General features: G+C 41.6%; 1 protein-coding gene and 1 pseudogene across 1 annotated transcript in view; both read right to left on the bottom strand.

Moving 5' to 3' along the window:
• B4GALNT3 (beta-1,4-N-acetyl-galactosaminyltransferase 3) overlaps nucleotides 1–19,173 on the bottom strand; it is a 104,375-nt gene that overhangs the window by 67,687 nt on the left and 17,515 nt on the right. The gene's annotated exons all lie outside the window — the stretch shown is intronic.
• LOC112316207 (protein max pseudogene) lies at nucleotides 135–10,813 on the bottom strand (annotated as a pseudogene).

The following is a 19,173-nucleotide window of genomic DNA, read 5'->3' as shown; positions in this document are numbered from 1 at the left end:
AAGTTTATGGTGGTTTTATTTATTATAGCCCAAACCGGAAAGCACTCAAATTTCCATGAAGAGAGAATGGATAAATAGTGGTTTAGCCAAAATATGGAATACTACTTACCAATTAAAAAAAAAAGTGCCAACATAAGCAACAAGATGGACAAACTCAAAATAATTTCTAGTGAAAGTACCATACAAAAAGAATATATACATACAGTAAGACTCCATTCATATATGAAGTTCAAGAGCAGGCAAAGCTAATCTGTTAGAGAAACCCACCCCAACAGCAGTTGCCCCAGGGAGGAATGGACTGAAAACTGGCTCTAGGGAATACTCTGGGAGGCTGAAACGTTTTATGGGTTGATTCGGGTAATGGTAGCATGGATGTATATGCTGAACTATGTGTGTAATTAAGATCCATGCATGTTACTGTATGTAAATTATTCCTCAATTAAGAAAAAACACCACAACATATGCAGGAATCTCAGAGACAAACAGGTATTATGACAGGTAGAAATTTATTGAGAAAAAAAAAGATACAAACCCATACACAGGCTTTGTGAAACACCTGTGGACACAATTAGGATGTAAAATATATATACATTAGAAAAAGGTGCCCTGAATCCTGCAATCATGATGGGACTGAATTCTCTGCCACTTAAACTTGTCTGTTGTTTTTTTCCAGAAAGAGCTTCTATACAGACTTACGATGGTTCAACTTTCAATTTTCAACTTTATGATGATGTGAAAATGAGAGGCGTTCAGTAGGAACTGTACTTCGAATTCAACCTTTTCCCAGGCTAGTGATATGTTGTAGGGTACTGTCATGCTGGGCAGTGGCAATGAGCTGCAGCTCCCAGTCAGCCATTCTCAACTTACAATATTTTGAACTTACAATGGGTTTATTGTGATGTAACCCCGTTGTAAATTGAGGAGCTTCTGTATTTAGAAAATGGGATTTAGATGAGGTTAGTCTAAGAGTCTGAAAATGTGGGAATGGTGCAGCCTAACAGGCTTATAGGAGAATATAAGGGGCTGAGGATAATGACCATGAAAAACGCCCATGAAATCTGGCCAATAAGAGGCTCCATTTCCAGTTCTGTTTACATATTTGTAAAATGAGAAGGCTTAAACAGATTATCTTTGCCATTCCTTCTGCTCCAAAACTTTTAACCTGTGACCTAGCCTGTGTGCCTCAATTGCTTGGAGCAGTGTCCCATACACCAAAATATTGCGGGTTCAATTTCTGGTTAGGGCACATAGGCAACAAATGTCTCTCTCTCCCCCTTCCCCTCTCTTCTTTCCTTTCTCTCTCAAATCAATAAATGTATCCTCAGATGAAGATCTAAGGGAAAAAGAAAACAACTTTTAGCCTGTGGGTTAAAACCCTGGCTGCAGATAAGATCCAGAAAACTTCTGGAAAATGCCAATGCCCAGGTCCTGCCCAAAACCAATTAAATCAAAGTATGGGGGTGGGGGTGAGCATCCATTTTTTGTGTTTCTTTATAATTCTGGACCCAGAGGCACAGGCCAAACAGACCCTTACCACATTTTTTTAATTGATAAATTTTATCATAAGAGCAGTTTTAGGCTCCAGCAAAATTGAGTGGAAAATACAAAGGTCCTGTATCCCCCAGTCCCAAAATACCCATGACATCCTCATCAACACCCCTCACCAAAATGGTCCATTTTTTACAACTGATGCACCTACACTGACACATCATTGTCACCCAAAACTCATAGTTTACACAAGGTTACTAATGTCACTCTTGGTGTTCCACATACTATGGGTTTGGACAAATGTATAATGACATGCATTCATTACTATAGTGTCATACAGAATAGTTTCACTGCTCTAAAAATTCTCTGCACTCTACCTATTCATGCCTCCTTTCCTTCTACACCCTAGTAATCATGGCTTTTTTTTCTATTGTCTCCATAGTTTTGCCTTTTCTAGATAGAAAATAGTTATAATCATCATCATGTGACCTTTTCAGATTGGCTTTCCACTTAGTAATATGCTTTAACTTCTTCCATGTCTTTCCATAGCTCATTTCTTTTTAGTACACTGTCTGGGTACACCAGTTTATTGAACCATTCATTTGCTGAAGGACATCTTTCTTGGTGGCTTCCAAGTCTTGGTAATTATGAATAAAGCTGCTATTTTAAACATCTGTGTGCAGGTTTTTTTATGGACATAAGTTTTCAACTCCTTTGGGTGAATACCAAGCAATATGAAGCATGATTGCTGCATCATATGGTAAGAGTTAGGTTTAGTTTTGTAAGAAAATGTCCACTGTCTTCCAAAGTAAATGTACCACTTTGCATTTTCAACAGCAATGAATGAGTTTCTGACGTTCCACATTCTGACCAGCATTTGGTATTGTCAATGTTTCGGATTTTGGTTAATCTTACAGGTGTGTAGTGATATCTCACTGTTGTTTTAACTTATAATTCCAATATTCTATGATACTGAACATATTTTTTCATATGCTTAGTTGTCTCCTGTATGTCTTCTTTGCTCAGCTATCCAGGTCTTTTTGTCCGTTTTTTAATTTGGCTGTTCTTTACCTTAGAATTGATTTTAAGATTTCGTTGTACACTCTGGATAAGAGTCCAATATCATATGTGTCTTTTGCAAATATTTAATCCCAGACTGTGGCTTGTCTTTCTAGTCTCTTGACTCTGGTTTTTGCAGAGCATAAGTTTTTAATTGTAATGAAGTCCTGCTTATCAATTTTTTTTTCATGGATTGTACCTTTGGTGTTCTATCTAAAAAGTTATTATGTCTTCTTTTAGAGTTCTGGCCAAGATGGAAGCATAGGTAGAAACCCTTCACTTCCTCGCACAACCAAAAAGATAACAACAAATCTAAAATCAATAAACAAACAGAAGTGCCAGAAAATCAAAGTGCATGGAACCCTGACAATCATAGAATTAAAGAAAGAGTCAAACAGAACAACCAGACCAGTAAGGTGGCAGACCACGTGGACAGGGCTGGCTGAGAAACCATGGCAAGGCAGCCACCATGCCAGCTGGGCTGGCTGTGGCGAGGCAGTGGGTTGTGTGGGCAGGGCTGACTTAAGGGTAAACTGAGACTCAGAATGGACTGTGGACTATGGCAGTTGCCAAGGCGGGAGAAACTCCCAGTCTCATACAGTTCGTTGAAAAGTGGGCTAGAGTGGAGCAGGCGAGCTGCATTGTTCCCTCTCTGGCCCTTCCCCCACAGGCAGCGCCGCAGATCAACAAGGAGGGTTGAATACTTAAGGACCCACCCCCTTACAACTTAAAACTTTAAGGGGCCCCCCAAAAAGAAATATGGCCAAAATGAAGGAACAGTGCAAAACTTCAGAAAGACAGCTAAACAATGAGATAGCCAACCTATCTGATGGAGAATTTAAAGCTCTGGTAATCAAAATGCTCACGGAACTGTTTGAGCTTGGTCAAAAAATGAAAGAACAAATGAAAGATACCCAAAATGAAATAAAGCAAAATATTTAGGAAACCAACAATGAGAGGAAGGAAACCAGGACTCAAATCAATGATTTGGAACAAAAGGAAGTAATAAACATCCAACTGGAACAGAAATGAAGAAACAAGAATTCAAAAAAATGAAGAGAGACTTTTGAACCTCTTTGACAACTTGAAACGTTCCAATATCTGAATTATAGGGGTACCAGGAGGAGAAGAATAACAGCAAGAAATTGAAAACTTATTTGAACAAATAATTAAGGAGAACTTCTCCAATCTGGCAAAGGAAATAGACTTCCAGGAAGTCCAGGAAGCCCAGAGAGTCCCAAAGAAGTTGGACCCAAGGGGGAACACACTAAGGCACATCATCTTTAAGTTACCCAAGATTAAAGATAAGAATCTTAAAAGCAGCAAGAGGAAAGGAAAGAGTTACCTACAAAGGAGTGCCCCTAAGACTGTCAGCTGATTTCTCAAAAGAAACCTTGCAGGCAAGAAGGGGCTGGAAAGAAGTATTCAAAGTCATGAAAGGCAAAGACCTACATCCAAGATTGCTCTATCCAGAAAAGCTTTCATTAGATGGAAGGGCAGATCAAGTGCTTCCCAGATAAGGTCACGTTAAAGAAGTTCATCATCACCAAGCCCTTATGAAATGTTAAAGGGACTTATCTAAGAAAAAGAAGATAAAAACTATGAACAGTAAAATGACAACAAACTCATAACTGTCAATAAATGAACCTAAAAAAAGAAAAGAAAAACAACGAAAACAAAAACTAAGAAAACAACTAGAATAGGAACAGAATCAAGAGAAATGGACATCACATGGATGGTTTTCAGTGGAGAGGGGAAAGGGAGGATTGTGGGGGGAAAGGTACGGGGAAGAAGAAGCATAATTGGTAGGCATTAAATAGATGGGGAAAGGTCAAAAATGGTATAGGAAACAGAGAACTCAAAGAACTTATATGTACAACCCATGAACATGAACTAAGGCAGGGGAGCTGGAGAGTTAGGGAGTGCAGGGTGGATGGGGAATAAAGCGGGGGGGGGGGGACTGGGAAAACTGTAATAGCATAATCAATAAAATATACTTAAAAAAATAAAAATAAAGTTATTGCCCTAAAGTCAATTAGGTTTTCTCCTATGTTATCTTCCAGGAATTTTGTAGTTTTTCACTTACATTTGGATCTGTGATCTATTTTGAACTGTTTTTTGTGAAGGGTGAATGGTCTAGTCTGGATTCTTCTTTTTCATTTCTTTACTTTTTTTTTTTTTTTTTGCATGTAGTTATTCCAGCACCATTTATTTAAAAGACTCATCTTTGCTCCTTTGTGAAAGATCAGTTCACTATATTTGTGTGGGCCTGTTTCTGGGCTCTCTGTTGTGTTCCATTGACTGATTTGTTTAAGGTTTTAGGTTTTTTGTTTATTTCGTCAATACCACATTGTCTTGACACCACTGTAGTGAGAAGTGTCAGGTAGTGTCAATCCTTTGACTTTGTTCTTCTTTAATATTGAGTTAGATATAATGGGTCTTTTGCCTTTCCATATAAACTTTAGAATCAGTTTGCCAATATCCATAAGATAACTTATAGGGTGGTTGGTTATCTGTTTGTTTTTATTTTTATTTATTTTATCCTCACGTGAGGACATTTTTTCATTGCTTTTTGACAGAGAGAGAGGGAGAGAAAGAGATTGAGAGAGAAACATTGATGTGAGAAACATGAATTGGTTGCCTCCATATACACACAAGTCAGAGATTGAACCTGCTACCTCTCGGTGTTCAGGACAACACTCCAATGAACTCGAGCCACACTAGCCAGGGCAATGTGCTAGGGTTTTGATTCAGATTGTATTGACCCTATAGATTAAGAGGGGAAGAACTGACATCTTGACAATATTGAGTCTCCCTATCCATGAACATGGACTATCTCTCCATTTATTTAGTTCTTTGAATTTGTTTATTGGAGTTTTGTAGTTGTCTTCCTTGTGCATGTTTTGTTAGCTATCTACTTCATTTTGGACAGTTTTAATGTAAATAGTAATATTTTTAATTTCAAATTCCACTTGTTCATTGCTGATATATAAAAAAGAGATTGATTTTTTTATGTTTATCTTGTATCTTGCAACCTTGCTGTAATTGCTTATTAGTCCCAACAGGCTGTTTTTTCTTTCAAGAATAAAATAAGATTTTATTTTTAGACTTACAGTAAAGGAGGAAGCCTTAACTTGCAAGACAATTCTTCGGTAGTATGTACAACATACTTTTTATTTCCACGGAATGGAATCAAAAGCAGACTGAGATAACAGAGTATTCACTAGAAATCAGCAAACACTGGGAACAGAGTAGTTAAAAGACAAAGAAATGAGGCCTTAACACACAAAACCCTTCACTGGGATTTGCTGACTGCAGCCAGTACCAGGGTTGGATCACACAATGGAGATGCGTTCCAGAACACTTGGAAAGGGAGTGGGGTGAAGGTGGAAAGGGGCCACACTGGGATATGGGTTTCATACCAGGTAAGTTGCTTTTGCTATGTATGTACAAAATCAGTTTGCTGTATTTCTTAGGAATACACATGGAAAGAAAGACTTGATCATTACTTATGAACCCACTGCTTTGCAATACCAACATCATCAGAAATAGGGACAATTCACTCAGATTCCAATTTCAGTAGCAGGAAATAAATATCAAAACATCATCACTGGACCTCAATACAAAAGCTCTACCCCACCCAATCCTCCCACGTTGTCCCTCCTCCTGTCACCGTCTGGAGACTAGCACCTCAATGCTGACATCCCACACACGTACCACAGGAGTGTCACATGGCCCTCCCTACGCCTGGTTGAGAGAAACAGGATTGAAAACAGGCCAAAGACTACATGCTACAAATCTGTCTCCACTTCCTTTCATAACACAAACTTCTTCAAGGATCTGGTTTTTCAATAGAAGTAATAAATAGCTTTTTAGGAAAAAAAATCCTTAAAAAGAAGAGGGGATAATTCTGATTACTTCTTAAACCAGGTATCTTCTTAAAGTGGAGCAGTCTACAGATTCACAAAGTCTATCAGAGATGAGGAGAGGTCTAGGAGGGGCAGGAATCCTCCGGGCCTGTGCCCAGCAGGGCTGGAGGAGCTGGTGGGTGGTCAGAACATCATGTGCACAGAGGTCCAGCCAGCCATGTGTCCTCCACAGGAAAAGTTGCCAAGTTGGGGTGTTTGGTTTAAAAATTCCCCAGTGAGGACAGGGAATTCCTGAAGGGAAATGTTTTTTAAAAAATAGCAGAAATGGGGAAGAAGAACAAGAGCTATTGTCCAAGAACTTCTATGTAAAAATTAAATTAAATTTAAAAAAAAGTCACTTAAATGGTTCTGGGGGAACTAAGGATGAACTGAAAGGAGGATGAGACAAGGGTGGAGACAGTTTTTATTGCTGGCCTGCCCTGGTGGACTTAGCTGGCCTCCATCTGTTGTTTCTTCCTGCTTTGGGGCTCTTCTGGCATGACTCGAAGCTGGAGTTCAAACCCCCATCAAAGGCAGAGATGGTGCTTCACCTGGTGTTGGTGTAGAGCCTGTTGTTGCAGGAAGGGTATTTGGTCTGCAGTTGGGCATTCCAACTTCACCTTCTCCAGTGCATGGACTTGCTGCTCCAGAAGAGCATTCTGCCACTTGAAGCCATCAATATCTTGCTGGAGTGTGTGGTTTTTCCTTCACATATACTAGATATACTTTGTGGCTTTGTCTGAGACTTGAGCCCAAGATGCCTCCCCTCCTTGGAGTGATGGGACCGAATTCCTCAAACTGAAAACTGTCTTCCAGATGTGGTCACTATATTTTTGTTCCAATGTATTATGATGAGCAATGTATTCAGCTGCAGATTGAAACCTCAGTTGTTCTTCATTGCTCTCTACCTCTCATTTCCTACGGACATGGAAGAAGCCACTGCACCTGGCAGGGAACGGAAAAAGGTGGAGGAGAGGAGAAAGTCACCACCACCAATAAGAAGGCCCCCCCCAACGCATACACACCCCAACAGTTTTAATTGTTCTTTCAGATTTTCTACAGAGATGATCTTGTCATCTCTGAAGAAAGACAGTTTTGTTTCTTCCTTCCCAATGTGTATATCGTTTATTTTACTTTCTTGTTTTATTGCATTAACTAGGACTTCTGGTACAATATTGAAAAGCAATGGTGAGGGGGGACATCCTTGTCTTGTTCTGAAGCTGGCAAGAAAACTTTGAGCTTCTCACCATTAAGTACAATGTGAGCTGTAGGTGTTTTGATGTTAGATGTTCTTTATCAAGTTCAGTAAGTTCACCTCTATTCCTACTTTGCTGAGTTTATCTTCTTTTTTATCAAAGGTCTGTGTGATTAATTTTTAAGTATATTTTATTTATCATGCTATATTACAGTTCTCCCTTTTTTTTCTCCCTGTTCTCCCCCTCCACTCTGCACCCATCTCCTGCCAGCATTACCTTCCGCCCCTTAGATCATGTCCATGGATTGTATATATAAGTTCTTTGGCTGCTCCATTTCTTATACTATTCTTGACCTCCCCCTGTGTATTTTATGCCTACCAATTATGTTTCTTATCCCCTGTACCTTTCACCCCATTCTTCCCCCTCACCCTCCTCACTGATAACCCTCCATGTGATCTCCATTTCTGTGATTCTGTTCCTTTTCTAGTTGTTTTAGTTTTGTTTTAGTTTTAGTGTTTGTTTAGTTTTGTTTAATTTTAGTGTTTGTTTTTAGGTTTGGTTGTTGATAGTTGTGAGTTTGTTGTCATTTTACTGTTCATAGTTTTTATCTTCTTCTTTATCTTAGACAAGGGCCTTTAACATTTCATATAAGGGCTTGGTGATAATGAACTCCTTGAACTTGACCTTATCTGTGAAGCACTTGATCTGCCCTTCCATTCTAAATGATGGCTTTGCTGGATAGAGAAATCTTGGATGTAGGGTCCTTGCCTTTCATGACTTCAAATACTTCTTTCCAGCCCCTTCTTGCCTGCAAGGTTTCTTTTGAGAAATCAGCTTATAGTCTTATGGGAATTCCTTTGTAGGTAACCGTGTCCTTTTCTCTTGTTGCTTCTAAGATTCTCTCCTTACTTTTAATCTTGGGTAATTTAATGATGATGTGCCTTGGTGTGTTTCTCCTTGGGTCCCATTCTTTGGAACTCTCTGAGCTTCCTGGACTTCCTGGAAGTCTATTTCCTTCGCCAGATTGGGAAAGTTCTCCTTTATTATTTGCTCAAATACATTTTCAATTTCTTGCTCTTCCTCTTCTCCTTCTGGCACCCCTATGATTTGGGTGTTGAAACATTTAAGGTTGTCCCAGAGGTTCCTAAGCCTCTCCTCACTTTTTTGAATTCCTACTTCTTCATTCTGTTCCAGTTGGATGTTTGTTTCTTCCTTTTATTCCAAATCATTAATTTGAGTCCCGATTTCCTTCCCTTCACTGTTGGTTCCCTGTATATTTTCCTTTATTTCACTTTGCATAGCCTTCACTTCTTCCTCTATTTTGTGACCAGACTCAGTCATTTCTGTGAGCATCCTGATCCCAGTGTTTTGAACTCTGCATCTCATAGGTTGTCTATCTTCTTGTCACTTAGTTCCTTTTCTGGAATTCTGATATGCTCTCTCATTTGGACCATATATTTTTTTTTTTTGTCTCCATGCACCTACTATGTTGTGAGCGGTGGAACCTTAGGTATTTGCCAGGGCAGTGCAACCCACTTGGCTGCATTGTGGCACAGTATGGGGGGAAGGGGTCTGAGAGGGAACAATATCACTTGCTCAGCTTTCTATTGGCTTTCAGTCACTTCCCATGCTACCCACAAGCAAATTGGTCCCTTCTGGGTGATTCCTGGGTGTGTAGGCTTGTGTATGTCCTAAGATCCCATGGGTCTCTCCAATGAACTCTCCTGTGAGGCTGGCAGTTTCTCCTGCCACAGCACCCCCCACAGACTTTTACAGTCAGAGGTTTTGAGGCTTTATTCCTCCATGCTAGAACCCTGGGTTTCATGGTCTGTCTCACTCCCCAGTTGTTTCTCCTGGTTTATCTGCATGCAAATGTGGGGCCACCCGCCCCATCAGCCACTGCCTTGCCACACATCCTATCTGCCTTGGCTGCCCATCTCTGCCCTTCCTACCAGTCTGAATGAATGTTTCTTTAACTCCTTGGTCGTCAGACTTCCATACAGTTCCATTTTCTGGCAGTTCTGGTTGTTTTTTGTTTTGAAATTTGTTGCTGTACTTCATTTGGTTGTGCGAGGAAGCAAAGCGTATCTACCTACGCCTCCATCTTGGCCAGGAGTCAGGGCCACTTTCTTTTGGTTAATGTTAACATGGTTTATCTTTCTCCATTCTTATTCATATACATATGTCTGTGTTGTATGTATGTATATGTGTGTGTGTGTGTGTGTGTTTCCTGTAGACAACATATAGTTGTGGTCCATGTGACAATGTCTGTTTATTTATTTATTTATTTATTTTTATCTTCATTCCAGGACATGCTTATTGATTTTTTTTGAGGGGTGGGGTGGAATGGAGGAGAGAGAGGGAGAGAAACATTGATGGTTGAGAAACATCAGTGGGTTGCCTCTTGTATGTGCCCCCAATCGGGACTCATCCAGCAACCTAGGTATGTGCCCTGACTGGGAAATGAACCCCACGACCTCTGGCTTACAGGATCAACGTTCCAACTGACTAGGCCACACCAGCCAGGGCTGACAATGTCTTCTAATTGGTGTATTTAGATCATTGATATTTAAACATATGTACACTTATATATAAGCATACATAATTGAATATAGTTATTATTTTGAATACCTGTTATCTGTTAGATTAAGAATAAGAAAAATAAAAGTTTTTATTTTACTTTAATGTATTTATTCCCCAATGCTCTTCCTTTCTTTATACAGATCTGAGTTTCTGACCTGTATCATTTTCTTTCTCTCTGAAGAAGTTCTTTTAACTTTTCTTGTAAGGCAGGTCTATTGGCAATAAATTCCCTCAATTTTTGTTTGTCTGAGGAAGTATTTCTCCTTCACTTTCGAAAGATAATTTCATTAAGTTGGTGGCTTTTTTTTTTTCTTGATATTTTGAATATTTCACTCCACTACCTTCTTCCTTGCATGTTTTCTGAGATGTCAGATGTATCTCTTATCTTTGCTCCTGTATAGGTGAGTTGTGCCCCACCCCTCCCACCTCTGGCTTACTTCTGGGTTATTTTTAATCTTTGACTTTCTGAAATTTGAATGGCTGGGGGTTCAGGGGGACATTTATCCTGCTTGGTGTTCTCTCACCTTCTTGGATCTGTAATTTGACATCTGACATTAATTTGGGGAAATTCTCAATCATTATTGCTTCAACTATGTCTTCTGTTCCATTCTCTTTCTTCTTTTCTAGTATTCCCACTATGCATATGCTATATTCTTGGTAGTTGTCACACAGCCCTTGGATAGTCTGTTCTATTTTTTTTTCAGTCTTTTTTTCCTTTGCTTTTCATTTTGAAAGTCTATTGTCATATCCTCAGGTTCAGAGATTCTTTCTTTGGCCATGTCCAGTATACTAATGAACCCATTTAAGGGCATAATTCATTTCTGTTATGGTATTTTGAGCTATATAACTTCTTTATTATTCTTTCTTAAAATTTTCTTCTGTCTGATAACATTATCCATCTGTTTTTGCATGTTGTCTACTTTCCCATTAAAGCCCTTAGCACATTAATCATAGATTTTAAATTCCTGGTCTGATAATTCCAACATTTCCACCATATCTGACTCTGGTCCTGCTGCTTGTTTAGTCTCTTCAAACTGTTTTTGCCTTTTAAATGCCTTGTAGACATGATACACTGAGTAAAAGGAACTGCAGTGAATAGGCCTTCAGTGATGTGTCATTAAGGGTTGTGGGGGGACAGGCAAGTGTTCTATAGGGCTATGATTAGGTCTCAATCTTTGGGTGAGCCTATGCCCCTGGACTGAACTTCACCAGTGCTTCTCAGTTACCACACCCACTTTAGGTGTAACAGTATGGCTAGCATGGGCTGGAGTGGGTATCTCCCTTCCCCTAGGTAGGTTAGGCTCTGATCAAATAGTTTCTCCTTAGGGCAGGCCTTCTGAAGAAGAACAGAGTGCTCTGGCATATTTCAGATAGTTCCTTTCCCTTCCCCCTGTTGGAAGCACAGAGGGATTTTCATCCAGTATTTACTGGGAGGACCTGGAGGTAAAACTCGCAAAAGTATGAGGGCCACATGACTGGGTTCCCTTGAAGTTTCTGTGGTTTGGTTTTGTTTTATTGAGATATACTTGACATATAACACTGTGTAACTTTAAAGTATACAATGTGTTGATTTGATACATGTATATACTGCAATGTGATTACCACCAAAGTGTCAGTTAACACCTCTATCACGTCACATAATTACTCTTTCTTTTTTGTAGTAGGAACAATGAAGCACAAGCCTTTTAGCAACTCTTAAGTTCATAATACAGTATTGTCGACCATAATCACTATGCTGTGCATTAGATCTGCCCCCTGAAGTTTTTAACTCTCAGACTTGTCTATGCAGAGCCTCCAGCAATTTGTCAATTGCAGTTTAGGTTTTCCTACCTTGGCACTGGTTACCATTGAGGTTTCTGCTCCACTATGTTTTAAAATTAACTATATTTTTGTCCTGACTGGTGTGGCTCAGTGGGTTGGGGGTTGTTCCACAAGCCAAAAAGCTGCCATTTGGATTCCCAGTCAGGGCACATGCCTGGGTTGCAGGCCAGGTCCTGGTTGGGGGTGTGCGGGAAGCAACCGATCAATGTTTCTCTCTCACATCGATGTTTCTCTCCCTCTCTTTCTCCCTCCCCTCCTCTCTCTCTGAAAATAAAATCTCTTTAAGAAATTATATTTTAAAGTATAACATATACAACAAAATGTACCCATTTTAAGTGAACAGTTCCATGAGCATTGACAAATGTGTATGCTTGAATAACCTTACCCCTTTGCCTTGATTATTTTTTAAGCTCTCTAGAGCAGGGGTGTCAAACTCATTTTCACTGGGTGCCACATCGGCCTGCAGTTGCCTTCAAAGGGCCAAAATAATTTTAGGACTGTATAAATGTAACTACTCCTTAACTGCTAAGGAGTTGAAATCACATTCGGCCCTTTGAAGGCAACTGCGAAGTTGATGTGGCCCCCGGTGAAAATGAGTTTGACACCCCTACCCTAGATAATCTAGTATGCAGCCCGGGTTGAGAAACACTGCTCTATCAGTCTTAGTTGTCAGGTAAGCCTTGGAACTATTAATTGTGAGGTTATTTACTTCTTTTTTGGTTTTGGTTTCTTAACATTTCTTGTTCCAGAATAGAACATCAGTAAATACCACCCCACCACAAGGGTCCCAATTTGCTGATTCCTGATACAGAAGCAGGCTCAATGTACAGATCAAAAATTTATTTAAATGGTCAAGTAATTCATCTATCCTTCACTTATCTATTGAGCCTGTATGCATTTCCCACAGCTGGTTCCTCCCCTTTCAATTTTAGCTGCCTTTTGACTGTAAGTACCTCTTTTCTCTCCCTGCTCACCCTCCCTAGGGAATGTAGTAGCCTCTTCTCCCATCAGAACAGGTTCCTCATCATGCCCTTGGTACAACCTTGCTTATTCCTTCTGTCTTCATCCTCCCAATCTCCATCTATCTAAGCTCTCTTCGTCATTTAAGTCCAAGTTCAAATCCCACTTTCACCACAAAGCCTGTCTCCCCAGCTAGAGTATGTGGCACTTGAGCACATAATCATGCTCCACATTCCCTTAGAGCTCACCTTGCTATAGTTGTTTTAAACAATCAAATTCAATTAAGCAAACATGGGGCCAGGTGAGGGCTTTCTTTGACGCAAGCATAATGCTACGTTCCAGGCAAGAGAGTGGTGACTAAGACACAAAACAGACATGGTTCCTGCTTCACATGACATACTCCGAACAAGTGTAATAAGCTTCACCTAGAGGTAAAGCTTACCTGAGTGCTGGAGAGAACATATCAAAGGGATGTACTATTTCTGATGTGTGCATCTGTCCGGGCAAGAACATCATAGCTCTCAGAAGACCAACTGGGGTTCACACTTCTTTGTACCCCTGCAGCTCCATATACCACATGATCAAGTGTTTACTGGCTGAACCTGAACTCACAGAACAGGTACCATTGGAAAGGTATGGAGCCATTATAGGGGGAAATTTAACACCAAGCTTTTTTTTTTTTATCTTCTCCTCTTTCCTTTCTACTTCATTGTCTCCTTCCTTCTCTGTTCTTTGTCCCATTTCTAGTCTTCACTGGCCTAACCCTGAACCGGCCTGAGCCCCAAAACATTCTGGTCAGGTCAATGCTTAGCTATGCACTTCCTTACCTCTTCATCACTGTTTATTTCTTAGCTCATCCCATCTAGAGGAAACAGTGAAGACCTAAGGTTTTCTATCTTGGCTACCCATTAGAATCACCTGGAAAGTAGGTGCTGGCTCCCCTTTCCCTCAAATCTAATTATTGACTTGAAGTGAGGTTTAGATATGGATAGTTCTTGTAGCTCCCCAGGTGATCCAAATGGCAGCCAGACCAAGAACCACTAGGATAGACTAGGATTTAAAAAAGCCACCACCTTCTCAGGTGAGGGTGATGGCCCCCAGAGATAACCCTGAAACCTGGCATGTACAAAGAGAATGGCATCGCTTGCACCAGGAGCAGAGCAAGGACAGGTGCTTCATATCTCTAGCATCTGAGCTCCCGCATGACTGTCACTCACCAAGCTGAAGCCAGCATCTTCAGATAACCTATCTTCTCCCTGACCAGATAAAGTCAGGGAGAAGATAGATTTGTTAATAGGAATGCTGAGAGCAAGGAGATAGACTGCCCTGTTAAATAAGAATGTGCTCCCAGTCCTGGCCACGATGGAGGCATAGGTAGACACACTGTGCCTCCTCGCACAACCAAAAGAAGGACAACAACAATTTAAAAACAAAAAACAACCAGAACTGACAGAAAATCAAACTGTACGAAAGTCTGACAACCAAGGTGATAAAGAAACATTCATCCAAACTGGTAGGAGGGGCGGAGACGGGCAGCTGGGCGGAGAGGACTCCTGGCAAGGCCGAGGCTGGTGGACCCAGCAAGGCAGCGGATTGTGGAGCAGGGCAGGGAAAGGCTGCAGCTGGCCAGCAAGGCAGCAACTGGCAGACCTGGCGACAGACTGTGAAACCCAGGTCTCCAGCATGGGGAAATAAAGCCTCAAAACCACTGATTGAAAACACCTGTGGGGGTTGAGGCAGAAGCAGGAGAAACTTCCGCCCTCAAAGGAGAGTTTGTTGGAGAGACCCATAGCGGCCTAGAACGTACACAAGCCCACCCACCCAGGAATTAGCACCAGAAAGGCCATTTGCTTGTGGGTAGCGGGTGAAGTGACTGAAAACCGGCAGAGAGTGGAGCAAGGAGTGGAGCAGGGCAGCAAGGAGTATTACCCCACCCTAGGGAATACCTAAGGCCCTGCCCCTTTATGTAATAGGCGAGCCAAGACCAAAAAAAAAAAAAAAAAAAAAAAGGCCCAAATGAAAGAACAGATCAAAGTTCCAGAAATAATACAAATAAGCAACAAAGAGCCAACCTATCAGATGCACCATTCAAAACACTGGTAATCAGATTGCTCACAGAATTGGTTGAATTTGGTCAAAAATTAGATGAAAAAATGCAGGCTATGCTAAGAGAAACAAAGGAAAATGTACAGGGAACCAATAGTGATGTGAAGGAAACTGGGACTCAAATCAACGGTGTGGACCAGAAGGAAGAAACATCCAACTGGAACAGAATGAAGAAGCAGGAATTCAAAAAAATAAGGAGAGGCTTAGGAACCTCCAGGACATCTTTAAATGTTCCAACATCTGAATTATAGGGGTGCCAGAAGGAGAGGAGAAAGAGCAAAAAATTGAAAACTTATTTGAACAAATAATCAAGGAGAACTTCCCCAATCTGGCGAAGGAAATAGACTTCCAGGAAGTCCAGGAAGCTCAGAGAGTCCCAAAGAAGCTGGATCCAAGGAGGAACACATCAAGGCACATCATAATTACATTAGCCAAGATTAAAGAGAAGGAGAGAATCTTAGAAGCAGCAAGAGAAAAGGACACAGTTACCTACAAAGGAATTCCCATAAGACTGTCAGCTGATTTCTCAAAAGAGACCTTACAGGCAAGAAGAGGCAGAAAAGAAATATTCCAAGTCATGAAACACAAGGACCTATATCCAAGATTGCTCTATCCAGCAAAGCTATCATTTAGAATGGAAGGGCAGATAAAGTGCTTCTCAGATAAGGTCAAGTTAAAGGAGTTCATCATCACCAAGCCCTTATTATATGAAAGGTTAAAGGACTTATCTAAGAAAAAGATAAAAAATATGAACAGTAAAATGACAGCAAACACAGTTATTAACAACCACACCTAAAACAAAAACAAAAGCAAACTAAGCAAACAACTAGAACAGGAACAGAACCACAGAAATGGAGATCACATGGAGGGTTATCAACAGGGGAGTGGGAGGGGGAGAGAGGGGGGAAAGGTATAGAGAATAAGTAGCATAAATGGCAGGTAGAAAATAGACAGGGGGAGGGTAAGAATAGTATAGGAAATGGAGAAGCCAAAGAACTTCTATGTATGACCCATGGTCATGAACTATAGGGGGGGAATGTGGGAGGGAGAGGGTGGGCAGGATGGAGTGGAGTGAAGGGGGGAAAATGGGACAACTGTAATAGCATAATCAATAAAATATATTTTAAAAAAGAATGTGCTCTTGATGGGGCTGAGGGAAGATGAAAGGAGGCATTACCTCAAAAGTAGCTGGCACAGCATTAGTTCTCAATAAATAACAGCTTTTACACTGACATTTTATATTCAAATTATTTATACAAGAAGCAGCAGCAAGTAAAATTAATTCCATTTTACAAGTTGGGAAATAGAAGTTTCAAGAGTAACTTTCCTTCTTTTCTACCCTCCACCCCACCCCACCCCACAGGCAAGCTCACTGTGCAAGCCAACTCACGTGCTCCATCACCATGGAGTACAATGGCTAAGATGTGAGTACTCAAACTTGTCTGCAAAGGTTATTCACCACAAAACCCTGAACAAGTAAGTAACCTTTCTTAACTTCAGTTTTCTCACCTGTAAAATGGGAACAACATAAAGGTTCCTACCCCTCACAGGGCCATTGAGAAGAGTAAATGAGATCGCATTTCAGGGCACATGCCTGAGCTATTATCATTCTAGCTGTAAGAGCACGTAAGGCTCTCTTATGTAATAAGTGATTTACTTGCCTCCGTGCTCCTTACCTAACTCCCCAGGCCACTTATTTCTAGTGTGTAAACTCCCTATATTTTTCAATTAGTTCTTAAAAGAATTATATCACACATATAATGGAATGTACACGAATGGCTTAAAGAACTGACACCTGTGCACCATCACGCCACCTAAGAAACTGACAAGAATCAATTCCTTCAAGCCCTTTGAGCCTCTCTCCAATCACATCCCCATGTTTTCCCCAAAGTAACCACCTTCCTGAATGTGCTTCCTTAATTTGTTTTACACAAAAGTAGGTGAATCCCAGCAACTATTTTTCACCTTTGTATCCCCAGAATATTGAACTTATATTGAATAGGCATTCAATAAATGGTGGGTAAATGAACGACTGTCCTAGCAGAACTAGAACCAGAACAGGGCTTTTTACTTCTTAGCTGTTTAACCTTGGGCAATCCCAGGCTCCATGCTGGGTTCCCTTTTAGCGTGAGCTTAAGATTCATCCAGGAGAGGTTCCTGGGGGCAGGGACCTGGCATCCATAAAAACTATAGCAAGCTACTGGAGAAAATGTCAGAACAACCCAGCTTGTGTGTCGGGCCCACTAGTGGGCTTCAAAGGGGCAAAATGTGCAAAGTATCAGCCCGTGAGTTCCAGGGGCAGCATAACCCTAGGAATGGCTGCACCCAACCACAAATACCTTTATCTTTTTATCCCCACATATATGATTTTTTAAAATATTCTCTTTTCCTGTCACTTTCTATGTGTGCCACTAGGGGAAAGGTTGACAAGCACTATATTAGGTTATGTGGAGTGAAAGGTTAGATTCAGACTACAAATCCAGGACCTTTGGTAGATACTCTCTTTCCCCTTTTCAGAGGCCACTGGACCACTACAGCTGTCATCTCAGTAATTTCTGGCCTACAGAGCCACCTTGGAAGAGATGCAGAATAGAAATATCTTAATCCAAGGAGGAAGTAAGCCTTGACGAAAGGGGTGGCTTCAAGGTCCTACCCTCTGTGTGGAGGAACCTTGTCCCAGGCTTTTCCTGCAGCTGGAGCAGAGAGGCAGGAATGTGCCCGTTAGAGCAGACCTGGAGGGCTGTGTCCAGGGCTCCCTGCAAGGAGACTCCGAACTCCCCGCCCCAGTCCAGCCCAGCTGCTGCCCAGCCACAACTGTTGGCAGGGAGTCTCCAGGTCTAAAATTAGCCTCCAGCTCTCCACCCAGGCAGTTCCACCACTTACTCTGGCAGACGGGGCCCTGCGGTGAGGTAATGACTGCGAACCCGTCTGTCTCAGGACAACAAGGGGTTAGGGGAAGGCAGCACAGAGCAAAGTCCCGCTCTCCCATCATGGTCAGTCTCAGCTGGAAACGGGAAACACAGGAAAAGCAAGAGCATTTGTGTGTATGGAATTTGATTCTGGCTTTGCTTCTGCTTTTCCTCCGTGTCTGCACCTATAAGGTATATTCTGTCCTATTCTTTTTTTTTTAGAGATTTTATTTATTTATTTTAGACAGAGGGGAAGGGAGGGAGAAAGAGAGGGAGAGAAACATTAATGTGTGGTTGCCTCTCGAGTGCCCCCTACTGGGGACCTGGCCCACAACCCAGGCATGTGCCCTGACTGGGAATTGAACTGGCAACCATTTGGTTTGCAGGCAGGTGCTCAATCTACTGAGTCACACCGACCAAGGCCACCCTATCCTATTCTTAACTCAAGGAACACATACATACACAAAAGGAAAGCAAGCTTTTCCTGAGAGTTTTAAGATTTGCCAGGTTTTCAATTTTGCCACCACAACCTTGTGAGGTCAAGATCATATTCCCATTATACTCATCAAATTAGTTGACCTAGGGTGATCCTGTGAGGAAGACTCCAGAAGGGCCTGCTTCCTTCTTTTGGAGGGAAAGTCAGCTTTCTGGAGGGCCATCTCTAGGCCAAGGTCCCTCCCAGAGGCAGAGCCTGAGCCCCGACTCACTGACCTCCACCTCTAGTTCCCTCAGCTTCTGATGGTCTAGTCGGGAAGACTGTGGCTAGAGCTGCCAAAATAAGTGGCCAACCCAAAAGCCAACAGCTGGACAGATATCCCTCCCACCCTAGGGCTGAGCACACTGGTGTTTCTGTAATGGCTGCCCAGGAGGCAGGGAGTGGGTGGTGAGGCTATGAGTGGGGATTGGTCCATGGTCCATAGCTCAGAAGTGCAGAAGAGGAGTAGGAGGGCTATGAGAAAGATGACTATGGTCAGTCACCAGGGCTTGTGGAAATGTCCCTCACAGTCACTGGGTCTCTCCAGCCAAAATCTTCCCAGAGATCCTTTCCCTAATGACCATTAGCCAGGGCTCATCCAACCTCGGCCCCTCCCTCATTGCCCCCACCTAGAGAACCTGTCCTTCTATTTCCAGGCGAGTAAGAGA

This window comes from Desmodus rotundus, chromosome 3 (assembly GCF_022682495.2).
Source record: "Desmodus rotundus isolate HL8 chromosome 3, HLdesRot8A.1, whole genome shotgun sequence".
Classification (NCBI taxonomy): domain Eukaryota; kingdom Metazoa; phylum Chordata; class Mammalia; order Chiroptera; family Phyllostomidae; genus Desmodus; species Desmodus rotundus.
This window is presented reverse-complemented; position numbering and strand designations above follow the sequence as displayed.